The sequence below is a fragment of the Toxotes jaculatrix genome, chromosome 18, assembly GCF_017976425.1.
Source record: "Toxotes jaculatrix isolate fToxJac2 chromosome 18, fToxJac2.pri, whole genome shotgun sequence".
In the NCBI taxonomy this organism is placed as follows: Eukaryota; Metazoa; Chordata; class Actinopteri; family Toxotidae; genus Toxotes; species Toxotes jaculatrix.
The window spans coordinates 19,919,278-19,937,218 of NC_054411.1; positions in this window are offsets into that span (position 1 = coordinate 19,919,278).

Here is a 17,941-nt window from a genome sequence, read left to right on the forward strand (position 1 = left end):
TATCACTTCTCCAACGGACAAATCCTTGCTGAAATTCAAAGGATTTTCTGGGAGAGAGAGAGAGAGAGAGGAGAGAGAGAGGAAGAGAGAGAGAGAGAGAGAGAGAGAGAGAGAGAGAGAGAGAGAGAGAGAGAGAGAAATGTGTGTGTGAGAGTGACAAGCTCTCTGTGTGTGTGTGGTGAGCGAGTTGTGGTCTCTCTCTCTCTCGCTCTCTCTTTTTCACACACACTCTCTCTCCCAGAAAATCCTTTGAATTTCAGAAAAGTTTTCTCTCTCTCTAACACACACTCTATGTCTCTCTACCATTCACAGAAACATACTCTCTACCACTCTCTCTCTCTTTCTCTCTCTCCCCTACCTCAGTCTCTTTCTATGTCTCTCTACCCTTCTCTTGTCCAACCCACATTCACTGACATCACAGCTTAATGATCCAATCAGAGGCAGGCCATTTTGTCATGTGCTTATTTCAATATTTTTCTGTGATAAACTTTTTTTTGACATTTTATAAATGTATTGTTTTGCCTGGAAAAAAAACCCCGCCCAACAAAACAGCCACAAAAAAATCCACCTTAAAATTTTGAAACACAGAAACTCTTTATTTGATATTTATGAAGTTGTAAACATGAAAATATCAAAGTTGAACATATCACATAATATCTCTGAATGAGAAAAACATGTTCACAAGTTTACATTGAAAGTGTTTCAGTTTTAAAACCAGTGTACTAAGCTGAACACACTTTTTACTTCTAAACTGTTAAAGTGAATTATCATACAGGGGCTGATTGGCCAGGGCTTTGACAGTGACAAAATGGCCCGTCTCTGATTGGATCATTAAGCTGTGATGTCAGTGAATATGGGTTGGACAGAGAAGGGTAGAGAGACATAGAAAGAGACTGAGGTAGGGAGAGAGAGAAAGAGAGAGAGAGTGGTAGAGAGTATGTTTCTGTGAATGGTAGAGAGACATAGAGTGTGTGTTAGAGAGAGAGAAAACTTTCTGAAATCCAAAGGATTTTCTGGAGAGAGAGTGTGTGTGAAAAAGAGAGAGCGAGAGAGTGAGAGACCACAACTCGCTCACCCACACACACAGAGAGCTTGTCACTCTCACACACAACATTTCTCTCTCTCTCTCTCTCTCTCCTCCTCTCTCTCTCTCTCTCTCTCTCTCTCTCTCTCCCAGAAAATCCTTTGAATTTCAGCAAGGATTTGTCGTTGGAGAAGTGATTAAAAAAAACAGACCTGTTAATAACGTTAATAGTTACACTGCATCCTACATTGTAAAAAAAAAATGTTTTTACAGTAATGTACCGGCAGCTGTGGTTGCCGAAATAGCAAACCGTTAAATTATGGTAAAACATTTCCTCCATTTACAGTAATAAATTGTATTGATACTGTTGATTTTTACAGTTAATACATGTGGTTATGTCAATATTTTATTATAAAAAAAATGTTCTTAGATTAAAAAAAAACATAGTTTTACCTGAAAATTTACATGGAAACATGTTATTTTTATGGTAAAACAATGTGTTTCTAAATGTTCAAACTGGTAAAATACTGAATCAAGCATAGAGTTTACAGTTTAAAAAATGTGCTTATTTCAATATTTCTCTATCATTTTTTACTCCACACAGAAGGGTCCAGACCGGGTTTCGAACCTGGAACCCTCTTGCTGTGAGGCCACAGTGCTAACCACTGCACCACCGTGCTGCCCACAGTAACATTTTTCCATGTAAATTTTCAGGTAAAACTATGTTTATTTTCCATCTAAGAACATTTTTTTTTACAATAAAATATTGAAATAACCAAAGGTATTAACTGTAAAATCAACAGTATCAATACAATTTATTACTGTAAATGGAGGAAATGTTTTACCATAATTTAACGTGCTATTTCGGCAACCACAGCTGCCTGGTACATTACTGTAAAAACAACATTTTTTTTTTACAATGTAGGATGCAGTGTAACTATTAACGTTATTAACAGGTCCTGTTTTTTTGTATCACTTCTCCAACGTCAAATCCTTGCTGAAATTCAAAGGAATTTCTGGGAGAGAGAGAGAGAGAGAGAGAGAGAGAGAGGAGAGAGAGAGAGAGAGAGATGTGTGTGTGAGCGAGTTGTGGCTCTCTCTCTCTCTCGCTCTCTCTTTTTCACACACACTCTCTCTCCCAGAAAATCCTTTGAATTTCAGAAAGTTTACTCTCTCTCTTACACACACTCTATGTCTCTCTACCATTCACAGAAACATACTCTCTACCACTCTCTCTCTCTTTCTCTCTCTCCCTACCTCTGTCTCTTTCTATGTCTCTCTACCCTTCTCTTGTCCAACCATATTCACTGACATCACAGCTTAATGATCCAATCAGAGACGGGCCATTTTGTCACTGTCAAAGCCCCTGGCCAATCAGCCCCTGTATGATAATTCACTTTAACAGCTTTAGAAGTAAAAAGTGTGTTCAGCTTAGTACACTGGTTTTAAAACTGAAACACTTTCAATGTAAACTTGTGAACATGTTTTTTCTCATTCAGAGATATTATGTGATATGTTCAACTTTGATATTTTCATGTTTACAACTTCATAAATATCAAATAAAGAGTTTCTGTGTTTCAAAATTTTAAGGTGGATTTTTTTGTGGCTGTTTTGTTGGGCGGGGTTTTTTTTCCAGGCAAAACAATACATTTATAAAATGTCAAAAAAAAGTTTATCTCAGAAAAATATTGAAATAAGCACATGACAAAATGGCCTGCCTCTGATTGGGATCATTAAGCTGTGATGTCAGTGATTGTGGGTTGGACAAGAGAAGGGTAGAGAGACATAGAAAGAGACTGAGGTAGGGAGAGAGAGAAGAGAGAGAGAGTGGTTAGAGAGTATGTTTCTGTGAATGGTAGAGAGACATAGAAGTGTGTGTTAGGAGAGAGAGAAAACTTTCTGAAATTCAAAGGATTTTCTGGGAGAGGAGAGTGTGTGTGAAAAGAGGAGAGCGAGAGAGAGAGAGACCACAACTCGCTCACCCACACACACAGAGAGCTTGTCACTCTCACACACCACATTTCTCTCTCTCTCTCTCTCTCTCTCTCCTCTCTCTCTCTCTCTCTCTCCAGAAAATCCTTTGAATTTCAGCAAGGATTTGTCCGTTGGAGAAGTGATAAAAAAAAAAAAACAGACCTGTTAATAACGTTAATAGTTACACTGCATCCTACATTGTAAAAAAAAATGTTTTTTACAGTAATGTACCGGCAGCTGTGGTTGCCGAAATAGCACCGTTAAATTATGGGTAAAACATTTCCTCCATTTACAGTAATAAATTGTATTGATACTGTTGATTTTACAGTTAATACATGTGGTTATTTCAATATTTTATTATAAAAAAAATGTTCTTAGATTAAAAAAAACATAGTTTTACCAGAAAATTTACATGGAAACATGTTATTTTTATTGGTAAAACAATGTGTTCTAAATGTTCAAACTGGTAAAAATACTGAATCAAGCATAGAGTTTACAGTTTAAAAATGTGCTTATATCAATATTTTTCTATCATTTTTTACTCCACACAGAAGGATCCAGACCGGTTTCGAACCTGGAACCCTCTTGCTGTGAGGCGACAGTACTAACCACTGCACCACCGTGCTGCCCACAGTAACATGTTTCCATGTAAATTTTCAGGTAAAAACTATGTTTATTTTCCATCTAAGAACATTTTTTTTTACAATAAAATATTGAAATAACCAAAGGTATTAACTGTAAAATCAACAGTATCAATACAATTTATTACTGTAAATGGAGGAAATGTTTTACCATAATTTAACGGTGCTATTTCGGCAACCACAGCTGCCGGTACATTACTGTAAAAACAACATTTTTTTTTTACAATGTAGGATGCAGTGTAACTATTAACGTTATTTAACAGGTCTGTTTTTTTGTATCACTTCTCCAACGTCAAATCCTTGCTGAAATTTCAATGGATTTTCTGGGAGAGAGAGAGAGAGAGAGAGAGAGAGAGAGAGAGAGAGAGAGAGAGAGGAGAGAGAGAGAGAGGAGAGAGAGAGAGATGTGTGTGTGAGCGAGTTGTGGTCTCTCTCTCTCGCTCTCTCTTTTTCACACACACTCTCTCTCCCAGAAAATCCTTTGAATTTCAGAAAGTTTTCTCTCTCTCTAACACACACTCTATGTCTCTCTACCATTCACAGAAACATACTCTCTACCACTCTCTCTCTTTTCTCTCTCTCGCTCCCACCTCTGTCTCTTTCTATGTCCTCTCTACCCTTCTCTTGTCCAACCCATATTCACTGACATCACAGCTTAATGATCCAATCAGAGACGGGCCATTTTGTCACTGTCAAAGCCCCTGGCCAATCAGCCCCTGTATGATAATTCACTTTAACAGTTTAGAAGTAAAAAGTGTGTTCAGCTTAGTACACTGGTTTTAAAACTGAAACACTTTCAATGTAAACTTGTGAACATGTTTTTCTCATTCAGAGATATTATGTGATATGTTCAAACTTTGATATTTTCATGTTTACAACTTCATAAATATCAAATAAAGAGTTTCTGTGTTTCAAAATTTTAAGGTGGATTTTTTTGTGGCTGTTTTGTTGGGGCGGGGTTTTTTTTCCAGGCAAAACAATACATTTATAAAATGTCAAAAAAAAGTTTATCACAGAAAAATATTGAAATAAGCACATGACAAAATGGCCTGCCTCTGATTGGATCATTAAGCTGTGATGTCAGTGAATGTGGGTTGGACAAGAGAAGGGTAGAGAGACATAGAAAGAGACTGAGGTAGGGAGAGAGAGAAAGAGAGAGAGAGTGGTAGAGAGTATGTTTCTGTGAATGGTAGAGAGACATAGAGTGTGTGTTAGAGAGAGAGAAAACTTTCTGAAATTCAAAGGATTTTCTGGGAGAGAGGAGTGTGTGTGAAAAAGAGAGAGCGAGAGAGAGAGAGACCACAACTCGCTCACCCACACACACAGAGAGCTTGTCACTCTCACACACACATTTCTCTCTCTCTCTCTCTCTCTCTCTCTCTCTCTCTCTCTCTCTCTCCCAGAAAATCCTTTGAATTTCAGCAAGGATTTGTCGTTGGAGAAGTGATAAAAAAAAAACAGACCTGTTAATAACGTTAATAGTTACACTGCATCCTACATTGTAAAAAAAAATGTTTTTACAGTAATGTACCGGCAGCTGTGGTTGCCGAAATAGCACCGTTAAATTATGGTAAAACATTTCCTCCATTTACAGTAATAAATTGTATTGATACTGTTGATTTTACAGTTAATACATGTGGTTATGTCAATATTTTATTATAAAAAAAATGTTCTTAGATTAAAAAAAACATAGTTTTACCTGAAAATTTACATGGAAACATGTTATTTTTATTGGTAAAACAATGTGTTCTAAATGTTCAAACTGGTAAAATACTGAATCAAGCATAGAGTTTACAGTTTAAAAATGTGCTTATTTCAATATTTCTCTATCATTTTTTACTCCACACAGAAGGGTCCAGACCGGGTCACGAACCTGGAACCCTCTTGCTGTGAGGCCACAGTGCTAACCACTACACCACCATGCTGCCCACAGTAACATGTTTCCATGTAAATTTTCAGGTAAAACTATGTTTATTTTCCATCTAAGAACATTTTTTTTTTACAATAAAATATTGAAATAACCAAAGGTATTAACTGTAAAATCAACAGTATCAATACAATTTATTACTGTAAATGGAGGAAATGTTTTACCATAATTTAACGGTGCTATTTCGGCAACCACAGCTGCCGGTACATTACTGTAAAAACAACATTTTTTTTTACAATGTAGGATGCAGTGTAACTATTAACGTTATTAACAGGTCTGTTTTTTTGTATCACTTCTCCAACGTCAAATCCTTGCTGAAATTCAAAGGATTTTCTGGGAGAGAGAGGGAGAGAGAGAGAGAGAGAGAGAGAGAGAGAGAGAGAGAGAGAGAGAGAGATGTGTGTGTGAGCGAGTTGTGGTCTCTCTCTCTCGCTCTCTCTTTTTCACACACACTCTCTCTCCCAGAAAATCCTTTGAATTTCAGAAAGTTTACTCTCTCTCTAACACACACTCTATGTCTCTCTACCATTCACAGAAACATACTCTCTACCACTCTCTCTCTCTTTCTCTCTCTCCCTACCTCAGTCTCTTTCTATGTCTCTCTACCCTTCTCTTGTCCAACCCATATTCACTGACATCACAGCTTAATGATCCAATCAGAGACGGGCCATTTTGTCACTGTCAAAGCCCTGGCCAATCAGCCCCTGTATGATAATTCACTTTAACAGTTTAGAAGTAAAAAGTGTGTTCAGCTTAGTACACTGGTTTTAAAACTGAAACACTTTCAATGTAAACTTGTGAACATGTTTTTCTCATTCAGAGATATTATGTGATATGTTCAACTTTGATATTTTCATGTTTACAACTTCATAAATATCAAATAAAGAGTTTCTGTGTTTCAAAATTTTAAGGTGGATTTTTTTGTGGCTGTTTTGTTGGGCGGGGTTTTTTTTCCAGGCAAAACAATACATTTATAAAATGTCAAAAAAAAGTTTATCTCAGAAAAAATATTGAAATAAGCACATGACAAAATGGCCTGCCTCTGATTGGATCATTAAGCTGTGATGTCAGTGAATGTGGGTTGGACAAGAGAAGGGTAGAGAGACATAGAAAGAGACTGAGGTAGGGAGAGAGAGAAAGAGAGAGAGAGTGGTAGAGAGTATGTTTCTGTGAATGGTAGAGAGACATAGAGTGTGTGTTAGAGAGAGAGAAAACTTTCTGAAATTCAAAGGATTTTCTGGGAGAGAGAGTGTGTGTGAAAAAGAGAGAGCGAGAGAGAGAGAGACCACAACTCGCTCACCCACACACACAGAGAGCTTGTCACTCTCACACACACATTTCTCTCTCTCTCTCTCTCTCTCTCTCTCTCTCTCTCTCTCTCTCTCTCTCTCTCTCTCTCTCTCTCCCAGAAAATCCTTTGAATTTCAGCAAGGATTTGTCGTTGGAGAAGTGATAAAAAAAACAGACCTGTTAATAACGTTAATAGTTACACTGCATCCTACATTGTAAAAAAAAATGTTTTTACAGTAATGTACCGGCAGCTGTGGTTGCCGAAATAGCACCGTTAAATTATGGTAAAACATTTCCTCCATTTACAGTAATAAATTGTATTGATACTGTTGATTTTACAGTTAATACATGTGGTTATGTCAATATTTTATTATAAAAAAAATGTTCTTAGATTAAAAAAAACATAGTTTTACCTGAAAATTTACATGGAAACATGTTATTTTTATTGGTAAAACAATGTGTTCTAAATGTTCAAACTGGTAAAATACTGAATCAAGCATAGAGTTTACAGTTTAAAAATGTGCTTATTTCAATATTTTTCTATCATTTTTTACTCCACACAGAAGGATCCAGACCGGGTTTCGAACCTGGAACCCTCTTGCTGTGAGGCCACAGTGCTAACCACTGCACCACCGTGCTACCCACAATAACATGTTTCCATGTGAAACATGTTCACACACACACACACAGAGCTTGTCACTCTCCCACACATCTCTCTCTCTCTCTCTCTCTCTCTCTCTCTCTCTCTCTCTCTCTCTCTCTCTCTCTCTCTCTCTCTCTCTCTCTCCTCTCTCTCTCTCTCTCTCTCTCTCTCTCTCTCTAGTTTTACCTGAAAATTTACATGGAAACATGTTATTTTTATTGGTAAAACAATTTGTTCTAAATGTTCAAACTCTTTTTTTATGGTGAAATACTGAATCAAGCATAGAGTTTACAGTTTAAAAATGTGCTTATTTCAATATTTTTCTGTGAAATTTTTTTTTTTGACATTTTATAAATGTATTGTTTTACCTGGAAAAAAACCCCGCCCAACAAAACAGCCACAAAAAAAATCCACCTTAAAATTTTGAAACAGAGAAACTCTTTATTTGATATTTATGAAGTTGTAAACATGAAAATATCAAAGTTGAACATATCACATAATATCTCTGAATGAGAAAAACATGTTCACAAGTTTACATTGAAAGTGTTTCAGTTTTAAAACCAGTGTACTAAGCTGAACACACTTTTTACTTCTAAACTGTTAAAGTGAATTATCATACAGGGGCTGATTGGCCAGGGCTTTGACAGTGACAAAATGGCCTGCCTTTGTGGAATTCAAAGGATTTTCTGGGAGAGAGAGAGAGAGAGAGAGAGAGAGAGAGAGAGAGAGAGAGAGAGAGAGAGAGAGAGAGAGAGAGAGATGTGAGTGAGAGTGACAAGCTCTGTGTGTGTGTGTGTGTGTATCCTTATTTATCCAGACTTTAAAAACTGGATTTGATCAAGGATCAAGGAACTTTATTGTCATACCAGGACATTTGCATGTTATGGTACGAAATTGGTACTCAGGTCCCAGTTTTAAGCCATCAACAAGAGCGAAATATAAACATAAGGGCATTAGAATAGAAGAAATAAATATAAATATAAACATTAGAGAAATAATATAAACATTAGAGAAATACAATAAACAGAGCAGATATATAAACATTGTGAAATTTAACAACTAACAATTAAATAAGGCTAACAGTGTGTGGTGGTGGTGGTGGTGGGAGGGGGGGGTCTACGGGGCAGGGCTAGAGTTCCTGAGCCTGGTGGTCCTGCTCTGGATGCTCCTCAGCCGCCTGCCTGAGGGGAGGGGTTGGAAGAGACTATGTGAGGGGTGGGTGGAGTCCTTCATGATGCGGAGGGCCCTCCCTCTGCATCGTGCTGTGTAGAGGTCTGAGGTGGTGGGCAGGCTGTTCCCCACAGTCCTCTGTGCAGCCTTTACCACCCTTGCAGAGTCTTCCTCTCAGCAGCAGTGGCAGCAGATAAAAAAAAACAGACCTGTTAATAACATTAATAGTTACACTGCATCCTACACACACACTCACACACACTTTTTACTTATAAACTGTTAAAGTGCACTGTTTGTTACAAATCTAACCACAAAGTGGTATCAGTGTATTATTTTCACATTATGAATAAAATCAGCCCTGAAGAACAAAAGTTTCAAATCTTGCATCATTAATCAAAAAGAAATACTGCAAGGTAATTCTTCACATTAAAGATACAAGTCCACCAGAATGGAACTAGCAAATTTACCTCAGCTTCTTTGAAGTACAAAAATCAGTGCAGTGAACACATGTCAACTGTACCAGACAACCTAGTAAAACTTCACATCTCTAAAACTCTAGAAACAAGTTAACACAACATCTGCAGTTCGTATAACATCTGTGTACCTTTTATCATGCCATCTCTCAACATCACTGGAAAGTCCACTCATGGTCAGCAAGGTCTGAGATCAAAGTGAAGACTCTGGGATTGACTGAGTACACTCTTCTCTTTTCCTTCAACTCAACTTTGGTGCCTTTCTCCGGATTTATTGAAAAGAAACACCTGTATGAAAGAGAGAGAGAGAGATCAACCTCAGGTAGTGTATCACACGCCTTGCATTTTCTAGTATTATAAAAAGAAAGTGTTTTTGCCGTTGGAGGAACTCCAGTGTAGACCGTAGTTCCACCGGGTAGTGTATGTTGAAGCAGTAGTAACTCCCAAACATCAGGCAAATGGCAGATGTGAAGGAAGTGATGTGGTCGTTGACAACCTCTTTGTCGATGCTCAACATAAATGTCTCAGCTGCAAAGCAGGAGGACCCTAATAATAAACATCAATAAAAAAACAAATTTTAGTGACAAATACTTCAATACAAGCCTAAATCATCAGTCATACAATCTACTGTTGGCAGAAAGTGTTATCAGATAAAATATAAGCCAGTGTCTCAAAGTGGGCTGCAAGCTATGAAATCAATCAAAGTGAACAACAAGCCAAGAGTACAACTGTATAGTAGTATATCGGTACAGAAAGTTTACTTACCACCCACAATGAGGCACGGTGTTGGTGGCACGTTCTCCATCTGAACCTCCTCAGCAAGGCTGCTCTTCTCAATGAACTGGAACAGGTGCTCTTTCTTCTCATCAAAAGGAGCCAGTAAAAGAAGCACCATCTGTATGACCTCTTCTGAGCAACCAGTGGAGTGACCTCTTTCAGTTTGAAGCCTGAGAAGAGCATCCAGAACTTGTTTATGTGTTTATGTGCATCAGCACGTTTGAAGAAGTTTAAGAGACGTGTCCCCTTTTTGTCCACATTGGCAAGGAAGGACTCGATCAAACTCACGCCAGTCAGTTCCTGGAAGTGTGCTGCCATACCAACTTCCTCGAACAAAAATGGCCATTCCTGGCTTAATATCTGGATGCTTGTGCCATTATTGATGTCTCTACGCTGCGTGAAATAGGTCGACTTGATTAATTCTTTCACAGCATCTGAAGTGTAGTTCATCTGTTCAAACATCTTCATTTTTTTTTTCATTATTCCAGCTGACTCTCCTCAGTCTCAGGGAGTGGCAGGTGTTTCAGCATCCAGTTGACACAGCCATACGTGTCTTGAACTCTTGCTCTTTGTTCACAAGATATTTCATCTGTGTCATCATCTGATGCTGCTTTGCGTTTCTGTATCTTTGGTGTGTCATTGTCGTTTGACATTTTCAACTCTTGACTGGAGTTGCTTTGCCAGGGAATGATGTCCATGTCCAATAACATCACCATCAATCACATCTTGAAGAGACTTTAGATACCTTGCCACAATCTTTTTTACTATTTCTGTGGTGTTATGTTTGGTTGGATTTCTACAAGTCTTCATCATTTCACAGACCACAATCCTTACCATTTCCCGTCGTAGTCGCGGACTTGGCCTTTTCTGTCTTTCCAAACTCTGTACTAACTCTTCAGGGAGCTTCTGCCATGGTATCTGAAAACTGTCTACCCAGTTTGCTGCAAGTTGATAAGAGCTTGCTGATGGTGATGATGATGATGAAGCTGTGGATGTTGATGGTGAGTGAGTGACCGAGGAGGGAGAGGAAAGGATAGACACTGGAGAGGAACATGCCAGGGCTGGAGCTGGAGAGGGTGAGTCTGTAAAAGTATACAAAAAAAGATTTGTAATCATTAAACCTTTAATGTTTTCCCATTCTGTAACAAAATGTAGTGTGTTGATAAATTCTGCAAAATATTATCAAAGTTATTGCATTCATTTTGACAGACTGTGTTGTGGTGGCAATGTTTTATACTCACTGCTTTGGGCCCAAGCAGCAACCAGTCTTCTGGCTTGGATGGGCTTTAATACTGGCAGCAAGTCTCCCTCTGTGATGTACTGTAAATCATCTGTTGTTACAGCACCAAGTGCCTTCAAAGTATCTTCAACTGACTTGACAACTTGATCAGGAAGATCAGGAAGCACTGTTGCTACAGCGTCGCTTATCCTCTGTGATTGATCCATGTCTGTTAATACACACAAAAATAATAAAGAAATTCCCCATCATATACTCTCATCAAAAAATGAAGTGCAAAATCATCTTTCACGAGAATGAGGATGATTTCACCAAACTCCACTGAATCATCATTCCTTGTGACAACAAATTGTCCCTTCCTGTAAATTAATCCCTTTATACTGCACATCAACAGGAATTTTTGTATTTCTTTCAGTGAAGCCAAACTGGAGGATTGTGCCTTTAACAGGATCAGTCCTGGATAATGCCGCAAGTAATGGTGTTTAGGTCTCAAGTTGATAACTGGAAATAGTGCCTTCCTGGTTTCCAAATATTCTTGGATCAGAACATCCAGATAGGCGACCTGAGCCTTGGAAATTTGCTGAGCACAAATCAGGTCAACAATATCCTTAAGCTGCAAAATTAGCTGCCACACATTATCTTGGGGATACACTTTGTCACCAATTATCAAAGGCAACAGTCTCAAGAGGTTCCAATTTTGGACAGCATGTCCACTTCGTTTCAGTGTTTGAGAACTGACCTCACAAGGTTTGGAGCAAGCATCTGTTGCTTTGTATTTGAACTGCTTGATTCGCCTGTTCAAAATTGTGGAGGTAAACCATCTCTTTGTTTTGATGAAGTACTTGAGGTAAAGAGCAACATCGTATGAGAGGACACCCTCAAAGATGTCATGACCAAGACAGGGGGGCATGCCAGGTGAGCAAACATCAAAGTTTTGTAGAGTATTAAATACTGACCTGAACTTGATCCCTTGTACTTGTGGGGTGTCCTCTGTCTCCAGCTGTTCAACGGCAGATCTGTATGTTTCTGGCGTCTGCTCCAGTCCACAGATGTTGGGATCAGCACCCTGAAATTCGAGAAATCAGACAATATCTGCAGAAGTACTCAGAAGAACTAAAATTTTCTGTGAAACCACCAACGGCATGAGAGCCCAGGATGTCTCCAGCAATGCAGTAGAGCGTTCCCTTTACAACAAGGTCATCTCCCATTGTTATCCCATTTTCCTCCAGTTCTTTCAGATCAGTAAGCAGTTCAGAAAAAACCTTGGCATGGCCAAAGTCCTTAAAATCCTTCCCTCTACACAATAAAACCAGCTGCATGTGGTCAACATTTGATCGAACATGTGGGGGCATGTTAAGCAGAGAGAGGTACACAGCCAAGACCTTGTGCTTCTTTTTTGCAGAGCCCAGTGGGTTCACAACTTCGAATGCATCCTGGTATAAAACCAGCTTGAGACAACTTGGGTTTTCCTGAAAAAATGTGTTTGACATAAACACCTTACCATCACAGCTGTCAGAGAGAATATCTGTTTTGGAAATATTGTTAGGATCCACTGACATGAGGCCTTGCCAAAAAGCGGACTCCTGCATGCCCTTTAAAGTTTTTAGCACAGGAATATAATAGGCAAACCTCTCTGTCCTGTTCTCATCTCTGCCCAACAAGATTTTTTTGGGCTCCACATATTTGAACATTTCTTTATAACACCGAGTTCGTGAGTAAGCAGTTCTCATAGGCCCTGTGTGGCAAGCTGTAAACAGGTCAGACTGTTTAATTGTGTCACTGACTTTTACAATGTCTTCGTCTGAAACAGACATATCTTTTAGAAGCAAGTTTAGTTTATTCAAAGTATATATCTGTCCCAACTCATGTATATTCTGTATTTCCTCAACAGTGTTTTGAATGGTAGACACTGGAAGAAGATGTTGTCCCTGTAGTTTCATGTAAAACATACAGATATTTCTCAGATACAGGTCGCTGAAATTGGACCCATCCCCTACAGTGTCTTCAGCATCAGACACACTAGCAGGTTCTTGTATGCTAGCACTTGTAGTGGGACTCTCACTGTGTGCATCTTGGATTGACACACAAATCACATTTTCTGACCAACGTCTGAGGTAAAAGACGTTTTTCCAGTGAACACACTGCTGCATCCTCTCACTGGGCAAGCTACCTGACGCCCTTCTCTTATGTGCTCCTTTAAGTGAGCAACCAGCTGTTTGGTTCCCTCACACTGGCGTTCGCACAGTGAGATGTTGAGGTCACATCCTGAATCACGTTAACGGTCGTGCTGTTGTGCTGGCGATAGAAGTGCGCCTTTAGAGCTGCATAACCTGAAAACACCTGTTTACAACTTGTTCCAACACATTTAAAAAATATGCCGGGGTTCGTTGCGATGCACTTTACAATGTAAAACATATGCTTTTACAGACTGAACGTTTTCTCCACATACATTACAAGAGTACATCTTCAATAATCAAATACACCGCGGTTAGCCGTTCAATACACTGCGCGGTTAGCTAACCAGAGGCTTCAGCACACAGACTGCGTTCGAAAAGCCGACAAACTAGTTTATTTACTGAAGCTACTGCTGATTATACACTCGCCTCGTAAACACGTCTGAGCGTGTATTATACGTTTCAAGGCTGTTCTAAGGTATAATGTACCCAGGTTAGAAAGTAAAGCTATGTGGACATTAAAGCAATGTCCACGTTAGCCGTCTGTAATGCATCCCTCTTCATGAGCCGAATAAACCCACTTCAAATTTAATTTACGGTACTTACCGGGGTAACTGAAGACAGCTGCTGTAGCTCCTCTGATGAAGACGGTGGATTTTTTTTTTTTTTTTTTAGTAACTTTATTTCATATCAATTGTACAAACATATTGGCAAGGAACATTGCACATTACAAGATAACAGACAAGCGTTGAAAGAGCATCCGTAGAAAAAGAAACATAAAACAAAAAGAAAAAAGAAAAGGACGGGGGGTGCTAAGGGCTTTCATTAAGGTTGAGTTCCTCTACTAATCCATATAGTTTCACTGCATTCTTCTTCTTCATACATTTTAATGATTTAAAATATTGACGTAGCTCTTTATGAAAGATATAAAAATTGGGTTTGGATTTCAAATATTTATTTTTATGAATAAAAAAATTTACCAAGAATGATAAATACATTAATAGTTAATAGTTACACTGCATCCTACATTGTAAAAAAAAATGTTTTTACAGTAATGTACCGGCAGCTGTGGTTGCCGAAATAGCACCGTTAAATTATGGTAAAACATTTCCTCCATTTACAGTAATAAATTGTATTGATACTGTTGATTTTACAGTTAATACATGTGGTTATTTCAATATTTTATTGTAAAAAAAAAGTTCTTAGATTTCAAAAAAACATAGTTTTACCTGAAAATTTACATGGAAACATGTTATTTTTATTGGTAAAACATTGTGTTTTAAATGTGCAAACTCTTTTTTTCATGGTCATCATCTGGCGCTTGTCTGGGTCCAGGCCCAGATCGCGGGGGCAGCCCGCCTAATTCACAATGCACCGAAGGCCTATGGCACCTCCACGGGTGGTGAGCCCATAGGAGGTGGTGCCACCCGGAGTGGGATTCAAACCCACGACTCTGCGAAGTTGAGTCTCATGCTCTACCAACTGAGCTAACCAGACGGCTTTTTTTTTCATGGTAAAATACTGAATCAAGCATAGAGTTTACAGTTTAAAAATGTGCTTATTTCAATATTTTTCTGTGATAATTTTTTTTTTTACATTTTATAAATGTATTGTTTTACCTGGAAAAAAAACCCCGCCCAACAAAACAGCCACAAAAAAATCCACCTTAAAATTTTGAAACACAGAAACTCTTTATTTGATATTTATGAAGTTGTAAACATGAAAATATCAAAGTTGAACATATCACATAATATCTCTGAATGAGAAAAACATGTTCACAAGTTTACATTGAAAGTGTTTCAGTTTTAAAACCAGTGTACTAAGCTGAACACACTTTTTACTTCTAAACTGTTAAAGTGAATTATCATACAGGGGCTGATTGGCCAGGGCTTTGACAGTGACAAAATGGCCCGTCTCTGATTGGATCATTAAGCTGTGATGTCAGTGAATATGGGTTGGACAAGAGAAGGGTAGAGAGACATAGAAAGAGACAGAGGTAGGGAGAGAGAGAAAGAGAGAGAGAGTGGTAGAGAGTATGTTTCTGTGAATGGTAGAGAGACATAGAGTGTGTGTAAGAGAGAGAGTAAACTTTCTGAAATTCAAAGGATTTTCTGGGAGAGAGAGTGTGTGTGAAAAAGAGAGAGCGAGAGAGAGAGAGAGAGAGAGAGAGAGAGAGATGTGTGTGAGGGAGTTGTGGTCTATCTATCCTTATTTATCCAGACTTTAAAAACTGGATTTGATGTTGGAGAAGTGATAAAAAAAAAAAAACAGACCTGTTAATAACGTTAATAGTTACACTGCATCCTACACTGAGGTAACATCTGAACTTTCCACTCAGCCCCTCTCTGACTAACTGTTCAGGTGACGTTTCAGCTTTCTGTCGGGCCTGTCTCTGCACGGCCAAATGTTCTGCCTGCAAACCGTCACCTTTAATCTGATGGTGGAAATGTAATTATGTTATTTTTCTACAGCGGGCTCCAGCTGGAAGCCTGGATGTAAAAACTAATTAGCGCCTTCAAAATGCCAAGCCTCTGACACCATAAGGAGTCAAGAGTCACTGCCAACAACAGCCAGACACTGTGGCCCCCAGAAACCTCCAGAGATCTCCAGAGAGACTGAGAGCCCCCAGAAAAATCCAAAAACCCCTAGAGACCTACAGAAGGATCCACTAAAAACCTCCTTAAAGAGATAATTAGACATTTTCGTAAATACTCACTTTCTTACTGAGAGTGAAATGAGAAGATTGATAGCATTCTCCTGTCTTTATGGTAAATATGTAGCTGGATCCAGCAGATGATTAGCTGGATTAGGACAGCTGTTCATTTCCCCTTTGAAACCATCGTCCTTGTTTCTTTCAGCCATGACTGTTCCACAACCAACTGCATGTTTATTAGTGTAACCATGACGACAAAGGCCGTCTAACCTCAAGGAAGTATTTGTTTAACCCAAAACACAATCTTTTCCTAAACCTAACTCCTCTAAAACTAACCAAACAGTGACCGTGAGCTTAATGTTTATTGTTGTAACCATGATGATGAAGGTCTGGTACCTTGCCACAGGTATACTCCATGTGCTTATTATTGTAACCATGACAACAAAGGTGCCTGCTGTCATGTAGGTTGGAGGACTTGTTGTTGCTTCGTGTTATTTTTGAGCTGTGTCAGTGAAGTGTTTCATTTATTCCTGTGAATAAAATATGTGATGATTTCTGATATTTCCTGGTTACAGCTGATTACAGCTGGTGATACACCTGAAGTGACTCAACTTTCTCTTTATATTTTGATATATGGTGATAATGTTGACATGACAGCTGTTGACCACCAGAGGGTGGCATGATACCATCCCTTCCCAAGTTTGCAGCAACTATCTACAGTGGGGCAAAAAAGTATTTAGTCAGCCACCGATTGTGCAAGTTCTGCCGCTTAAAATGATGACAGAGGTCTGTAATTTCCATCATAGGTCCACTTCAACTGTGAGATACAGAATGTGGAAAAAAATCCAGGAAATCACATTGTAGGATTTTTAAAGAATTTATTTATAAATTCCTGTGTAAAATAAGTATTTGGTCAATAACAAAAGTTCAACTCAATACTTTGTAATATAACCTTTGTTGACAATGACAGAGTTCAAACGTTTCCTGTAGGTCTTCACCAGGTTTGCACACACTGTAGCTGGTATTTTGGCCCATTCTTCCATGCAGATCTCCTCTAGAGCGGTGATGTTTTGGGGCTGTCGCTGGGCAACACGGACTTTCAACTCCCTCCACAGATTTTCTATTGGGCTGAGGTCTGGAGACTGGCTAGGCCACTCCAGGACCTTGAAATGCTTCTTATGGAGCCATTCCTTCATTGCCCACGCGGTGTGTTTAGGATCATTGTCATGCTGAAAGACCCAGCCATGTCTCATCTTCAGTGCTCTCTCTCACGATACATGGCCCCATTCATTCTTTCCTTAACACGGATCAGTTGTCCTGTCCCCTTTGCAGAAAAACAGCCCCAAAGCATGATGTTTCCACCCCCATGCTTCACAGTGGGTATGGTGTTCTTGGGATGCAACTCAGCATTCTTCTTCCTCCAAACACGACGAGTTGAGTTTTTACCAAAAATTTCTATTTTGGTCTCATCTGACCACATGACATTCTCCCAGTCCTCCTCTGGATCATCCACATGGTCACGGGCAAACTTTAGACGTGCCTGGACATGTGCTGGCTTAAGCAGGGGGGCACGTCTGGCACTGCAGGATTTGATTCCCTGTCGGCGTAGTGTGTTACTGATGGTAACCTTTGTTACTTTGGTCCCAGCTCTCTGCAGGTCATTCACCAGGTCCCCCCATGTAGTTCTGGGATTCTTGCTCACCGTTCTCATGATCAGTTTGACCCCACGGGATGAGATCTTGCGTGGAGCCCCAGATCGAGGGAGATTATCAATGACCTTGTATGTCTTCCATTTTCTAATAATTGCTCCCACAGTTGATTTATTCACTCCAAGCTGCTTGCCTATTGTAGATTCACTCTTCCCAGCCATGTGCAGGTCTACAATTTTGTTCCTGGTGTCCTCTGACAGCTCTTTGGTCTTGGGCATGGTGGAGTTTGGAGTCTGACTGTTTGAGACT